The sequence below is a fragment of the Ranitomeya imitator genome, chromosome 3, assembly GCF_032444005.1.
Source record: "Ranitomeya imitator isolate aRanImi1 chromosome 3, aRanImi1.pri, whole genome shotgun sequence".
Classification (NCBI taxonomy): Eukaryota; Metazoa; Chordata; class Amphibia; order Anura; family Dendrobatidae; genus Ranitomeya; species Ranitomeya imitator.
In genome coordinates, this window is record NC_091284.1 from 409,933,209 (window position 1) to 409,949,878 (window position 16,670).

A 16,670-nucleotide genomic window follows, 5' to 3' on the forward strand; every position below is an offset into this window, starting at 1 on the left:
GAGAAAATTCGGCCCGATTTGTAATCTTCCATATCACGGAACCATTTAGATCTCTTTGTTTTCTCAATATCACACCGAAATTTAACAAGATTCTCCTCCAATTTACTTTTATATGATGCCAAATCTGACACAGACATCAAACCAGTCAATTGTTGCTCCAAATCTATCACAGATAGTTTGATCAGCTCCATCTCCTTACGGAGAAATTCTATATTCAGGAGCATCAGGTCAAACGAATATTTGTTAGTGATAGACTCGAACTTATTGCAAAATTGAGCATTGTCAACCAGCAGAGTGGGACGTAGATGTGGGCGTAGGCCACGAGGAATCCTACGGGCCTTGTAGTATTCAGTGAGTGTAGTCACATGTAACTCAAAGGAGATCAACCTCCTTGATTCACTCTCATGTTTTTTACATACCATGTCCGCAGTCGGTTTGCTTAAAAAAGCGTTGTCATTAGAAGTACCGGATAAGATCCGTATTGCATCCTCTTCTGTGTATGAGAAGATTGGGGCAGTATCCAGTTCACCCACCTCTGGATTAGTTACGGGCTCCATAGCCTTGATCCGGTGCACGTTGGTTAGGATCCACAGTAGTAATGTGCAAAAAAATCAACCACCAGCACTCAGATAAGGGATGCACGCTCCAAAGTCCAAGGATCCAATCGGACAAAAACATATAATAAGAAGAAGAGCAGCATCCATACCAGGTGATAAATATCCAGGAAAAGTCTTTATTCTGCCATCATAAAATACAACGTTTCGGCCGGGTTGGCCTTTGTCAAGTATACACAATATCAAAAGTGGCCATCTTAAATAGTGTGGAGCCCACATGAGCACCAATCACCATCAAGGGGCGGCCTTTATTAAATATACATCAAATCTAATATTATATGCTTAAATATCCACTAACATATCTTTACATAACCAATTACAGCTAAACATCATATCTACTATCCATAACGCTTAAAAATACATACACAGAAGAACATAACAAGAGTCCACAGCCCAATGGTTGTATTTGTTGCCTTGTTGTCATGGTGATACCTCCACCAATCGCTAGATGTCCTCAGGCCAATCCCCTTCCTCATCCAATCACTGTATACTGGGAAAAAGGCACACAATATATCCCCAGCCAATCCTGTCCAAACCTGCAGAGATGTGTCCAGACACCATAGAACACCGGCGCATGCGCACAAGGTGCACCACAGAGACGATCACCTGACCGCCCCACAATGCAACCAAGCGCGCACGCGCCAAGCGTCCCAGGCCGGGTGTCAACGCCGGAGACACAAGACCCAGTGACACATCACATGACCGGACCAGAGACGCCACAGCGTATACACGCTAGGATCCCCAGCCCGCCCACATGCAGCACTAAGCCTGCGCTTCCAGAGAGGACGCAGACACAGCCAACTCCATGGCAACCACCCCCACTGAACAAACATAATGGTTACACAGCGATTTAACAGGCAAGGAACACAGGGAGGAACAAAGCAAAAAATAATAAAAAATAAAATCTTATGCCAACATCTATATGGCGGTACTCGAGGACCAACATGTGTACAGATCCATCTTCTGGCGTCACGTTCGGGCCTGGTGGTGCTACATCGACGACATTTTCTGTATAAGGGAGGGGACCCATGAGGACCTCCTTGATTTTTTGGTGGAACTTAATAATATACATCCGGAATTGAAATTTACTATGACCTGCTCGATGGAAAGGGTGCAATTTTTGAACACTATGGTCTATAAGCAAGACGGCAAACTTTGCACTGATTTGTTTACCAAGGTGACTGACAGGAATAGTCTTCTGTGCTATGATAGCTACCATCCTAGACGAATGATGGATTCGTTGCCTTGGAGCCAGTTAATCCGGGTACGCAGAATAGTTACGGACACAGAGGTTTGTGACAAAAGATTGGACGAAATGTGCGACAAATTTATACGGAGAGGGTACCCACAGGTGAAGGTGATGGGCCATAGGGAGAGGGCGACTAGATTGACTGAGGATGATTTACAAACCCATAATAATAGGGACAAACAAAAACGTGTGCCATTTGTGTCCACTTACTGTCCGGCCAGTAATGGCATTGCCAATATCCTTAACAAACATTGGGGGATTCTACATAGGGGTTTGCCTCAGATCCAAGATTTTTGTTCACGCCCTATTCTCTCATACAGACGGGGACGCAACCTTAAAGATCTACTGGTTAAGTCAGATATTGGGACAGAGAGGGTTGCCGTCCAGAGGACTTTATGTCCTCCTCGGATGGGCAACTTTCCCTGTCTCAATTGTGCGTGCTGCGGGAATATGCTTAAGGGTGATAGCTTCTGCCACCCTCGAACCGGTAAGAAATTTTTGATTAAGGAACGGTATACGTGCTCGTCGAAATTCGTTGTTTACCTAATAGTGTGTCCATGTGGACTAATGTACGTTGGAGAAACAACGATGGAAGTGAGAGCACGAATAAGTAAACACAAGAGCACAATACGCACGAATTTACATGACTTACCAATCCCTAAGCACTTCAGTGAGTGTAGGCATTCTATCAACCAGCTGCGCTTTAGAGTCATAGATGGGGTCCCGGCTCTGAGGAGAGGGGGTGATAGGAAACTCAAATTGAAACAAAAAGAATTGAGGTGGATCTCAGTATTGGAAACGCTACAGCCCAAAGGGCTCAATATAGATTATAATTTGCAGATCTGTATGACATAATTGTGTCAATGATATTTGAGTCTGATAGGCTTTATATGAATCTAGCGTCAACACTTATGGATATCGTGATCCCCCCTACTTGGTCATTGAGCGTGTTCCCTTTTGTGTATTTTTATTGTTGCGTTATTTTTTATAATTTTGGTTTATATTTGTTTGTATTTATTGTTTTGTCTTATTATAATTTTTTCCTCCCTCCTTCTCTTTTTTCTATTTTACAGAATGTTGAGATCTGACATCCGAGGAACAGATGGAGGATATCTATTGGATATTTTGTTTGCCTTGGTTGTTTTTTATAAAAAAGATTTTATTTTTTATTATTTTTTGCTTTGTTCCTCCCTGTGTTCCTTGCCTGTTAAATCGCTGTGTAACCATTATGTTTGTTCAGTGGGGGTGGTTGCCATGGAGTTGGCTGTGTCTGCGTCCTCTCTGGGAGCGCAGGCTCAGTGCTGCATGTGGGCGGGCTGGGGATCCTAGCGTGTATATGCTGTGGCGTCTCTGGTCCGGTCATGTGATGTGTCACTGGGTCTTGTGTCTCCGGCGTTGACGCCCGGCCTGGGACGCTTGGCGCGTGCGCGCTTGGTTGCATTGTGGGGCGGTCAGGTGATCGTCTCTGTGGTGCACCTTGTGCGCATGCGCCGGCGTTCTATGGCGTCTGGACACATCTCTGCAGGTTTGGACAGGATTGGCTGGGGATATATTGTGCGCCTTTTTCCCAGTATACAGTGATTGGATGAGGAAGGGGATTGGCCTGAGGACATCTAGCGATTGGTGGAGGTATCACCATGACAACAAGGCAACAAATACAACCATTGGGCTGTGGACTCTTGTTATGTTCTTCTGTGTATGTATTTTTAAGTGTTATGGATAGTAGATATGATGTTTAGCTGTAATTGGTTATGTAAAGATATGTTAGTGGATATTTAAGCATATAATATTAGATTTGATGTATATTTAATAAAGGCCGCCCCTTGATGGTGATTGGTGCTCATGTGGGCTCCACACTATTTAAGATGGCCACTTTTGATATTGTGTATACTTGACAAATGCCAACCCGGCCGAAACGTTGTATTTTATGATGGCAGAATAAAGACTTTTCCTGGATATTTATCACCTGGTATGGATGCTGCTCTTCTTCTTATTATACGTTTTTGTCTGATTGGATCCTTGGACTTTGGAGCGTGCATCCCTTATCTGAGTGCTGGTGGTTGACTTTTTTGCACATTGCCAGGTACACATATCAAAAGTTTTTGGGCTTTTTTTTAGAGTTATGCTTTAAATATATTTTTCTGCAATGTTGGTTGGTTTGACCAATAATTAATATTTTTCTGTCTGTTTTTAAAGTTACTTATCTAGAAAACTCAAAGTTTTGGAATTAAAAAAAAATCTGTAACTTGATCACATTTATACATCTTAGACCCAAAATATGATTAGTGAGAAATGAACCTGCCAGATTCAGCACCCCAAACTATCATCTCCATTGAACTCACTGGGTATGGAGACTCTAGGAGTGGAGGATCTGTCCACCACATCCTCATCACTAACCAGATAGTAAAAAGTAAATATATATATTGCTACTTACCCAGAGGCGTAGCTAGAGCTTTTGCCGCCTGGGGCTGCTCCCGAGTTTGGCACCCCCCCCCCCCCCCCGCTCAATACACACAAAGTTTACCAAAAATAGTTTTCCTGTTTTGTAGAACTTAAACTGGGCCTAATGGTGTCACCCCCACATGCCAAACCTGTGACTTTTAATTAATTAATATCAGAGAGAACAAATACATAGTAACATAGTAACATAGTTAGTAAGGCCGAAAAAAGACATTTGTCCATCCAGTTCAGCCTATATTCCATCATAATAAATCCCCAGATCTACGTCCTTCTACAGAACCTAATTGTATGATACGATATTGTTCTGATCCAGGAAGACATTCAGGCCTCTCTTGAACCCCTCGACTGAGTTCGCCATCACAACCTCCTCAGGCAAGCAATTCCAGATTCTCACTGCCCTAACAGTAAAGAATCCTCTTCTATGTTGGTGGAAAAACCTTCTCTCCTCCAGACGCAAAGAATGACCGCCATACACAACAGAATCCACTATACCAAGACCAATAAACCAATAATATCACATACAGGAAGAAACACCACCACACCATGACCAGACCACATAGTGACCGAATAATACTATATACAAGGGACAAATACCGCCTCACCATGACCAGATCACATATTACCACCACTTGGTGACCAAATAGCACATACAAGGGACAAATACCACAACACCATTTCCAGACCACATATTACCACCACATAGTGACTGAATACTACAATACTGATCAGTAATAAAGAAAAAAAAACACAATACTATCACCATAAGTGCCAGTATTCACAGGAGATCTGTACTTTGTATGCTGTGTCTGTGTAGAGGTAATACAACATCACTGGTGGTATTATACACAGGAGCTCTGTATATAATGTATAGGTAATACAGTGATCACTGGTGACATTGTACACAGGACCGCTGTATATAGTATATAGTGTATAGTGTCAGTGTATAGGTAACACTGACTCACCAGTGACGTCTCTAGATGAAGTCCTTCATTCATCTTTCATCCAGCACAGACCGCCATCATTTCTCCCAGCCAGCACTCGTTTCTGCAGGAAATAACACAGTTATCTCGAGCTCCGCTTGCAGAACACATTACTTAATTTTTAACAACTTCTACATTACACCACATGAAGAAAAAAAGGTGATATAGTGTCACTCTGCACACTAACAGGACCGCCCCCCATTTAAAACAGTATACTCAAAAAATAAAATAAATACATCACTGCAGTAATAACATCCCTTAATTAGCCCCTATGGTAATACTATTCCCCACCCTGGCCCCGTTTATCTCATTCCTGGCTCCAGCCATATGTTCTCGCATCCTGCCCTCATGAGTATCCATTCTACCCCATATGATCTCCCCATCCTGCCCCATCAGTCTCCATCGTATCCATCCTGCCCCATGATCCAATCCTGCCCCATGTCTTTCATTCTGCCCCATGTCTCCAATCATGCCCCGTATCTACATTCTGCCCATGCCTCAAGTCCTGCCCCCAGTGTGTCCAGCAATCTGCCCCAGTGTGTCCAGCAATCTGCCCCAGGGGGGCCAGCATATTACCCCCAGTGTGTCCAGCATATTACCCCCAGGTTGTCCAGCAATCTGCCCCAGTGTGTCCAGCATATTACCCCCAGTGTGTCCAGCAATCTGCCCCAGTATGTCCAGCAATCTGCCCCAGTGTGTCCAGCATTGCCCCCAGTGTGTCCAGCAATCTGCCCCAGGGTCTACAGCATTGCCCCAGTGTGTCCAGCATTGCCCCAAGTGTGTCCAGCAATCTGCCCCCAGTGTGCCCAGCAATCTGCCCCAGGGTCTCCAGCATTGCCCCCAGTGTGTCCAGCATTGCCCCAGTGTGTCCAGCATTGCCCCCAGTATGTCCAGCATTGCCCCCAGTGTGTCCAGCATTGCCCCCAGTGTGTCCAGCAATCTGCCCCAGTGTCCAGCATTGCCCCAGCGTGTCCAGCAATCTGCCCCAGTGTCCAGCATTGCCCCAGTGTCCAGAAATCTGCCCCAGGGTCTCCAGCATTGCCCCAGTCTGTCCAGCAATCTGCCCCAGTCTGTCCAGAATTCTGCCCCAGTCTGTCCAGAAATCTGCCCCAGGGTCTCCAGCATTACCCCCAGACAGACAGAGTCAGACAAAGAAAAAAAAAAAAGTAAAATCCTCACCTCTCCCGTTCCCAGGGCAGGTCCGCTGCACTCAACGTCTTTCCGGCTCTGCAACGCTCAGGACAGAGGCTGAGCGCGCAGTGATGACGTCATCGCACTCTCTGCCCTGAGACGTCGCAGAGTCAGAGGGCGCTGAAGACGCTGCAGCTACCGCGCAGCCGCAGGAACCAGGAGAGGTGAGTATTAGCGCTGGCACTGAGGGGGGGGGGGGGCGCCCGAAGACTTAAAGGGCACACATCTTTTTTTTTTCCCTCCTCCTGCAGCGCCGGCCGCGGCCCGGTGACCCGCCCCCCGCAGTATGCCGCCCGGGGCGGCCCGCCCTCCCCCGCACCCTCCTTCCTATGCCACTGTACTTACCCCTTTGCTGAGGTACCAGCAGACGTGGAGGGTCCTGTTCCATGCACTTCCACTTTGTGTGAATAGGTCATCCTATCCGAGGGAATCCCTTTCAGGATTCCTAACTAGGGATTCCCTTGGTCAAGAAGACTCTCCACACAGGTCGGGACCTCAGCAAAAGGGAGAGAAGTAATTTTTATTTTCTGATGAGCAAACTCCGAACATTGCCTGTTTGGGGTTGATGTGGTTGAACCCGAGCAGGCAATGTTCGATACAAACCCTGAACTTTCCAGATCGGGTTTGCTCATCACTAGATACAGTATGATATGTAATGGATAACAAAAAGAAGCCATTAAGTGTAACACCACTAGTACATGACAGTAAAATGATGGTCACTTGTCTTAGATCAGGGGTGTCAAACTCATATTCACCAAGGGCCACACCAATTTAATGGTTGTCCCCAAAGGGCAATTTGTTGCTGAAAGACTGAATGCACACAACCAAGTCCCATCCAGAACATGCATTTCTCTGCACAGAGCAGTGCATGCCCCTGTATAAGGCATGACACCGTGGGTCAGCTCTTTGCCAGGCACTGTCACATCTTTCTTGGATCTCACTGAAATCTTGGAGAGCTATGGCTGCAGCTTCCAGTCACTTGTCATTGTCGTTCGTGCTGAAAGTTGCTGATAAACAGTTGGTTCAATGCAGAATACAACTGGACCCTATTCTTGGCCTAATCTGAGGAATGGGTATCTATAGAACAACGGATCCTGAAGTGAGAATACCACTTTTATCTGCTGCTCCATTCTTTTGCATACTGGCAGAGTGTTCTGTGAGGGCTAATCCCAAAGCCCCCATCTGAAGACCTGATAAAGAGGTTCTGTAGAAGCAGGTTAACCACCACTTTAGTTCAGCAAAGCCAACATCTCAGTTCTGCAGAGATGGTTGGTGGGATTAACCCTGTAGTCAGTCAACAATCCCCCTGCTTCCATACATAGCCTGCATTAAAGGGGTATTCTCATGCCGAACAGCAAAATCAAAATATGGCAGCATGCTTCAGCAATCATGTTGCAGTAATCATGCTGCCGATCTTCCCCTCCTGGCACTTACCTAGAGGTCTTCTGCTCATCTTTGCCTAATCTTCTCCTGGCTGTGTGAGCAGGCGATGGCCATGCTGGATCCGGAGGCCACCATGAGTCTTGGTGACAGGAGATAGAAAAAAAAGCCGGTCATAGGAGCGCAGAAAAAAGGACTTTGACACCAGGATGAGTTGAGCCATCTTCTCCAGGTGGATCACCTGAAGAAGACACTGTATGCCGTTGAAACGCGTTGTGGCTCAACTCACCCTTGTGTCAGAGTCCTTTATTCTGCGCTCCTAGGACCGACTTTTTCTTCTATAACCTGTTATTATATCCTCTATTGGGGGTGCCCGGCTGGAGCTGTGGGGACTCGGCTGTCTACCTTCCCCTTCCTGGGACTACTGCCAGCGCTCTACTTACAAACCGCCATCTATTGATCCATATATGCAATTCATTGGTGACAGGAGAGACATCCTGCCCCCTGGATTGACTGATGAATGGGGCAGGAGTGACGTCATGTCAATGAGCGGCCTGGAGACATTTGGCCTCACTGCTGCGGCATTCATCATGCTTCATGGATCAGTGATCCAGGGAAGACGAAAAGACAGCCAGAAGCAGGAGAAGACATCACAGGGAACTGCTGGACTGCACTCCATGACCCAAGGAGCTGTAGCTGCGACAGGTAAGTATGTCCATTTTTTTTGTTCTAGGGTGATACTACTCCTTTAAAGCCACCGAGAAGAGATACTGGGTGAGCTGCTGAAAGGGCAGCCACAGGAATTCCCAGCAATTGGGGTCCTGTACATTTTACCCCCAGGTATGTTCCGCCCTAGATGTTTTGATCACTGCATGTTGACCCCAGGGTGAAACATCTGGGGTAAAAATGTTAGGTGCGAAAAATCAGATGGCGACACATCCAGGGACAAAATGCTGTAGGAGAAACATTCGGGAGTGAAACATCCATGGGCGAAATGCTGGGGGTAAACTGCTGGGGGCGAAACATTGATGACGGACAGGAATTCATGAACCACAAGGGTACAAACATCCGGGGGCGAACTGCCGGGGGCAAACTTCTGGGGGCGAAACATTGATGATGGAAAGGAATTCATGAACCACAAGGGTACAAACATCTGGGGGCGAACTGCCAGGGCGAATGGCTGGGGGCGAAATATTGATGATGGACGGGAATGCATGAACCACAAGGGTACAAACATCCGGGGGCGAACTACTGGGGGCGAAACATCCGGGGGCCAAATGCTGGGGAAACATTGATGACGGACGGGAATTCATGAACCACAAGGGTGCAAACATCTGGGGTGAACTGCCGGGGGGCGAAACATCCAGGGGTGAACTTCCGGGGGCAAAACATCCAGGGGCCAAATGCTGGGGGCGAAATGTACCCAGGGGCGAACTGCTGGGGGCGAACTGCTGGGGGCAAAATGTGCGGAGGTGAAATGTGCGGGGGCAAAACATCCTGGGGGCCAAATGCTAGGGATGAAATGTGCAGGGGCGAAATGTACCCAGGGACGAACTGCAGGGGGCGAACTGCTGGGGGCGAACTGCTGGGGGTGAACTGCTGGGGGTGAACTGCTGGGGGTGAACTGCTGGGGGTGAAATGTGCGGGGGTGAAATGTGTGGGGGCGAAACATCCTGGGGGCAAACTGCTGGGCGCGAACTGCTGGGGGCGAAACATCCTAAAACCATGCCATGCACATGGTCATGCAGTCCAGTGCCAGAGGCAGCAAAGCAACCCCAAAACATCAGGGAACCTCCGCCATGTTTGACTGTAGGGACAGTGTTCTTTTCTTTGAATGCCTCTTTTTTTTCCTGCAAACTCTATGTTGATGCCTTTGCCCTAAAAGCTCTACTTTTGTCTCATCTGACCAGAGAACATTCTTCCAAAACGTTTTAGGCTTTTTCAGGTAAGTTTTGGCAAACTCCAGCCTGGCTTTTTTATGTCTCCGGGTAAGAAGTGGGGTCTTCCTGGGTCTCCTACCATACAGTCCCTTTTCATTCAGACGCTGACGGATAGTACGGGTTAACACTGTTATACCCTCGGACTGCAGGGCAGCTTGAACTTGTTTGGATGTTAGCTGAGGTTCTGTATCCAACATCCGCACAATCTTGCGTTGAAATCTCTTGTCAATTTTTCTTTTCCATCCACATCTAGGGAGGTTAGCCACAGTGCCATGGGCTTTAAACTTCTTGATGACACTGCGCACGGTAGACACAGGAACATTCAGGTCTTTGGAGATGAACTTGTAGCCTTGAGATTGCTCATGCTTCCTCACAATTTGGTTTCTCAAGTCCTCAGACAGTTCTCTGGTCTTCTTTCTTTTCTCCATGCTCAATGTGGTATACACAAGGACACAGGACAGAGGTTGAGTCAACTTTAATACATGTCAACTGGCTGCAAGTGTGATTTAGTTATTGCCAACACCTGTTAGGTGCCACATGTAAGTTACAGGTGCTGTTAATTACACAAATTAGAGAAGCATCACATGATTTTTCGAACAGTGCCAATACTTTTGTCCACCCCCTTTTTATGTTTGGTGTGAAATTATATCTAATTTGGCTTTAGGACAATTCTTTTTGTGTTTCTTCATTTAAGACAAATTAAATGAAGATAATAATAACAAAGAATGTGTGTTTGCAATCATTTTCAAGAAGAAACTGAGTATTATCTGACAGAATTGCAGGGGTGTCAATACTTTTGGCCACAACTGTATATCATTATAGGATCTAGAACTTTACAAGGGTCAATACATCTAACCAACATGCCGGTGGGGGCCCAGGTCCAAATCTGGCAGTATGGGCCATTGGAGTTATGCCACAGATTACTAGGTAGAACTGACAAAGCAGGAGAAGGCAATAGGAAGATAGCAAAGCATTTTCAAGTTGCCCTTTCTTCATTTCAAAATGTAATTAAGAAATGACAGTTAACAGGAACAGTGGAGGTCAAGATAAGGTCTGGAAGACCAAGCAAAATTTCAGTGAGAGCTGTTCATAGGATTGAGTAGAGATTCAAATCAGATCCCCCGCTTGACTGCAAAAGGCCTTCAGAAAGATTTAGTAGACTATGGAGTTGTGGTACATTGTTCTATTGTTCAGAGACACCTGCACAAATATGTTCTTCATGGACGAGTTATCAGAAGAAAACCTCTCCTGCATTCTCATCATAAAATTTAGCATCAGAAGTATGCAGAAGGACATCTAAACCAGCCTGAAGCATTTTGGAAACAAGTCCTGTGGACCAATGAGGTTAAAATAGAACTCTGTGGCCACTATGATCAAATGTTTGTATGGAGAAAAAAATGCACAAAATTTCAGGACAAGAACATTTCGCCAATCATTAAGCATGGGGGGTGGATCAATCATGCTTTGGTGTTGTGTTGCAGCCATTGGCACGGGGAACATTTCATGGGTAGAGCGAACAATGGATTCAATGAAATTTCAACAAATTCTTGATGCCAACATAACATCTGTAAAAAAGCTGAAGCTAAAGAGGATGGCTTCTACAAATGGATAATGACCAAAAACCATAAACACATGTCAATATCCACAATAGACTACCTCAAAAATGGGAAGCTGAACGTTTTACAATGTCCCTCACAGTCCCCTGATCTGAACACCATTGAAAATCTGTGGCTAGACCTCAAAATAATAGTACATGCAAGATGAAAGACCAAAGAAATCCAACAGAACTGAAATAATTTTTCAAGCAAGAATGGATGAAAATCCCTCAAAAGAAAATTAAAAGTCTGGCTACAAAAAGCGTTCACAAGCTGTGATAATTTCAAAAGACGGTGCTACTAGGTACTAACCATGCAGGGTGCACAAACATTTGCATTGGACCATTTTTCTTTTTGTAATTTTTAAAATGTAAAAGATGAAAATCTATATATATTTTTTGCATAAAATACAAAAGAAATGTGTCATTTTTAACTTTATGCCTTTTAGAGATCATTTCACCGTCAACTTAACTGTTCTCAATAATAGTAATTTTGACCGAGTGCCCATAGTTTTACATGCCACTATATAATCATGAAAAATGTCACGACTCTGTTGTCAGGAGTCTTGGGACTAGGAGCTCCTTCCCTGTCCCTAGCGCTAGGGTTGCCCTAGCTCGCCCTGTTCCCCAGATTACTTCTAATGGTGAAAATGCCAGGGCCACGTACCTTGCTTTAGTTTCTGAATCCGCTCTCAGTCTGAATCCTTCCCCAACCCAGGTAAGAGGGGAGTTGTAGTGGAAATCTTCAAAAAGAACCTGAAGACCTACCTCTTCCGACATGCCTACAACCTGAATTAACCACCGATTGACCAAACCGCTGCATAACCAGCTCTACCCTCACCTACTGTATTCTCACCCATTTCTTGTAGATTGTGAGCCCTCACGGGCATGGTCCTCTTTCCTCATGTACCAGTCGTGACTTGTATTGATTAAGATTATTGTACTTGTTTTTTATTATGTAAGTGCAGCGCCCCAGAGACCTGGTCGTTGCACTATGGCACTCTGCCGCTAAGGGGAGTAGCGGTGTGTCTGATGGCACTAAGGAGTTCTCCTGACCAGGTATCACCAGAACACATTACACTTCACACTCCGGCCACTAGGGGGAGAAAAAGGCTTTATTTATTGGGCCACTCCTCACACTGGTAAAACTAGGGGCTGGGGAGGAAGTTAGTCAGACGCTGACTGGGTTGGATTCAGGCAACATCCCGTGGCAGGGGGTGTTGCAGGGAGAAGGCCCAGGGGTGGTCCCTGTCAGGCGTGGGAACCTGGCAGGTGCCTAGCGAACAGAACAGAACGTAACGGAACCGCGCCTGCACACCCTGCGGCGGTATCCTAAGAAAGAGACACGAAGGGAAGGATATTGTGGAACCGTGTAAACGAGATCAAGCACAAAGGAGAGCCAGTAAGAGTCGTGCCGAGAGAGAGAGAGGCAACATCTTGCTGAGGCCCGTAGTCGGTGGCCGGAACACCGTAGGAGTAACTGACTTCAGGCTTAACTTCAAACTCCGCTGGACAGTTAATCATAGGTTGGCTGTCTACCTTACTACACCTACGAAGACATAGGGGGCAACATTGGGAGAGGGGCGTCTCTAGGGTCCCGGAAGACCTCCAAGCCTTTCCTGTCCTAGCCATAACATACCTGGGGGACGTTAGAAACTAGTAACATCTGGAACCAAAGAACGAGAGAGAGCTGTAGAGAACGAACGAACGAGAACAGCAGTTGTGAGGACTATTCCGAATGCTCAGCAGGGTAGGACTACAACACACAGGCGCTAGTGGTGGGCAACAATTTCCATCTGCGAAGGAAACTCTGGATGTGCCCATCGGACCGGCCAGTCTCTGAGAGCCCTGTTAAACGTACTCTGGATTGAGGATCCTGAAGCCTTCAGTAAAGAGGTAAAGAGACTGCAACCTTGTGTCCTCATTATTGACTGTATCTCACACCATCATCATCCACCTTACTGGGAAGCCCTGGGGACATACTTCACCTGTGGGAAGGTATACCATCCAGCTGCCATTCCATCACCCCAGTGGACCCCATAGCAGCGTCGGTCACCCTGACCGAACACCACAGGTGGCGTCACGAACCCCTGACAGACTGCTTTACTACTTTCATTGGACGCTCCTTAGCAGGGTCGCGGACCGGGTCTAGCCACCGTGACAGCCTCAGAACTGAATCAGAGGGGCCCGGTACCGAAATGCGTGGCCCTGTGTCTGGGGGCGCTCCAACTTGGCGTCACGAACAGGATTGTACTTAAGCCTGAAGAATTGGGTCATGTGTGCCTTGGAATTGTGATTGAAGCGTGTTTGGACTGTGGTTATTGCAAAGACTGTGTATTGCTATCTGCCGCAAGATTCCCGCCAAAACCGCCGCCATTGCCGCGCCACGAGGAGCGCAAGAGAAGAAGAAGGGCATGGAAGTGGGCGTGAGCAAGCTGAAGAGCGTGAAAAGTAATGGCCGCCCTGTCTAAATATTTCTGTACTTTGAGGACGTGTCCATCAGCAGCCGAGATCCGCCTCCTGATCCTCAGTGGAGGGCAGAGACAAAGAAAACGAAACCGCCCACGAAGAAGAGCGCGGGAAAAGGACAAGGAGGGAGAAGAAGTGAGTCACGTGGAGGACGCCATGACAAGCCGCCCGGGACCTGAGCGTGAGGTCGGAGTCGAGGACTCCCTCAGCTACCCAGAGAGATACCGCGGCCAGGCGTCACCTGTTGGCCCCGACTTCCTGCCGGCTGAAGTGGACGAGCTCAGCGATCGACTCTGGCAGACGCAGCTGAGCACTGAGGCCGGGTGGAAGGAGATCGGCACCGGGGGCCTCACCAGACGTTTGTTGGCAGCCTCGTCTGGTCCGGAGCAAGAAAGAAGTTCCAGCGCTCCGAAGCCAGAAAGCAAGGCCGTGCAGAAAAGCGAGATACTGCAAACAGAGATGACGACGCTACAGCGCAAGGCCCCGCAGTCAGCGTTCCAGATCCCAGCGGAGAAGGAGCAGGCCGGCACCGGAGGGACCGCATCTGAAGCAGGTATGAAGAACGACCCTGCCCCAGTGACAGAAGACCTACTGATAAGCTTCGCAGCAGCGGCACCTGCTGCCATGACTAAGATTAACTCTGAACTGACGAATCCTGATACTACTACCACAGTGGGCATTATTGCCGCTACTGAATCTACTACCAAAATTGACACTCGAACCCAGATTATACCTGAAGAACTAATTAGTGACATTGATACCGCATCGGATGAGAAAAGAGATATGCAAAGCTATAAGGCCCCCATCTGGAGTGAGGGAGCGCCTTATGTGGAACCTGGTAGCCTCCAGTATCCAGCTGGGCTACTCCGACTGGTGCTACCCTCTGAGTTACAGTAACAAACCTCGAAGATCCGAAGATGTATATAGTTAACTGTTTCCTGCTGTTGCTGCTACTTTAAACCCGACCAGAGTTAACTCCTAGGGATCCCTTTGTTTACCCGGGATCCCTAATGTATTCTATTTCTTTTCTACATTTGTACAAGTTCATCAGTGTTTAAAAGACTGCCGGATCATGGACGGTGAATGATTCAAAACTGTTTTTGTATATAGTTTGCACCTTCTTAAAGGTGCTCCCTACTGGTTTTACAAGAGAGAGAAGACTTTGCGAAGATGATGCTTCAAGATATGACGCAGAAGGTCTTGCTTTCGGTGGACTGGCAGACAGAGAGAGAATCTGCACTAGAGACTTGGGTTCCTCTTAAAGGGAATGTTTACATGATGGCTTTAATAAAAGTTGAACGTTGATAATGTTAAAATTTAGAAAGTTAGATAATGCTAATAAAGATTGAGGACAGGAAAGCTTGAAGTGAACCCGTAGAGGTTAGAGAGAGAGTCCTCCTGAGAGATGTAGAAAGATGGTCGGCACAATGGCAGTAGGCCCAGCCAAGGAGCTAGGCGGTCCTGCATTGGTGAAGTTGGAACGGAAAGAGAAGTTGAGTTATATAGCATTTTGTGGTAGGCCTTTAGTGGGTTCAGTGTGTACGCCCTTAAAGGAAAAGTTAACTTATTGTTCAGAGTTTGCACTTAGTAGACCACCCGGCTGGTTACTGAGAGTTATTTATAGTCAAAAATGTTATTTAAAAACATTTAACCTTGTTTTTGTTTGTAACGTTCAAGTGTCCTTACCTCCCATAGAGGGAAGCACCTTTTCTATTTACTTGTTCTAAGCATTCCAAAAATTTGTATGTCTTTTGCTGTATTATATTGTTGTTCTTCTTCCCAGTCCAGGAGTACTGGATTTAACCGGGGGGGAGTGCAGCGCCCCAGAGACCTGGTCGTTGCACTATGGCACTCTGCCGCTAAGGGGAGTAGCGGTACGTCTGATGGCACTAAGGAGTTCTCCTGACCAGGTATCACCAGAACACATTACACTTCACACTCCGGCCACTAGGGGGAGAAAAAGGCTTTATTTATTGGGCCACTCCTCACACTGGTAAAACTAGGGGCTGGGGAGGAAGTTAGTCAGACGCTGACTGGGTTGGATTCAGGCAACATTCCGTGGCAGGGGGTGTTGCAGGGAGAAGGCCCAGGGGGGGTCCCTGTCAGGCGTGGGAACCTGGCAGGTGCCTAGCGAACAGAACAGAACGTAACGGAACCGCGCCTGCACACCCTGCGGCGGTATCCTAAGAAAGAGACACGAAGGGAAGGATATTGTGGAACCGTGTAAATGAGATCAAGCACAAAGGAGAGCCAGTAAGAGTCGTGCCGATAGAGAGAGGCAACATCTTGCTGAGGCCCGTAGTCGGTGGCCGGAACACCGTAGGAGTAACTGGCTTCAGGCCTTACTTCAAACTCCGCTGGACAGTTAATCATAGGTTGGCTGTCTACCTTACTACACCTACGAAGAAAGAGGGGGCAACATTGGGAGAGGGGCGTCTCTAGGGTCCCGGAAGACCTCCAAGCCTTCCCGTCACACGGGTGTCGTCCTAGCCATAACATACCTGGGGGACGTTGGAAACTAGTAACATCTGGAACCAAAGAACAAGAGAGAGCTGTAGAGAACGAACGAGAACAGCAGTTGTGAGGACTATTCCGAATGCTCAGCAGGGTAGGACTACAACACACAGGCGCTAGTGGTAGGCAACGATTTCCATCTGCGAAGGAAACTCTGGATGTGCCCATCAGACCGGCCGGTCTCCGAGAGCCCTGTTAAACGTACTCTGGATTGAGGATCCTGAAGCCTTCAGTAAAGAGGTAAAGAGACTGCAACCTTGTGTCCTCATTAGTGTTGAG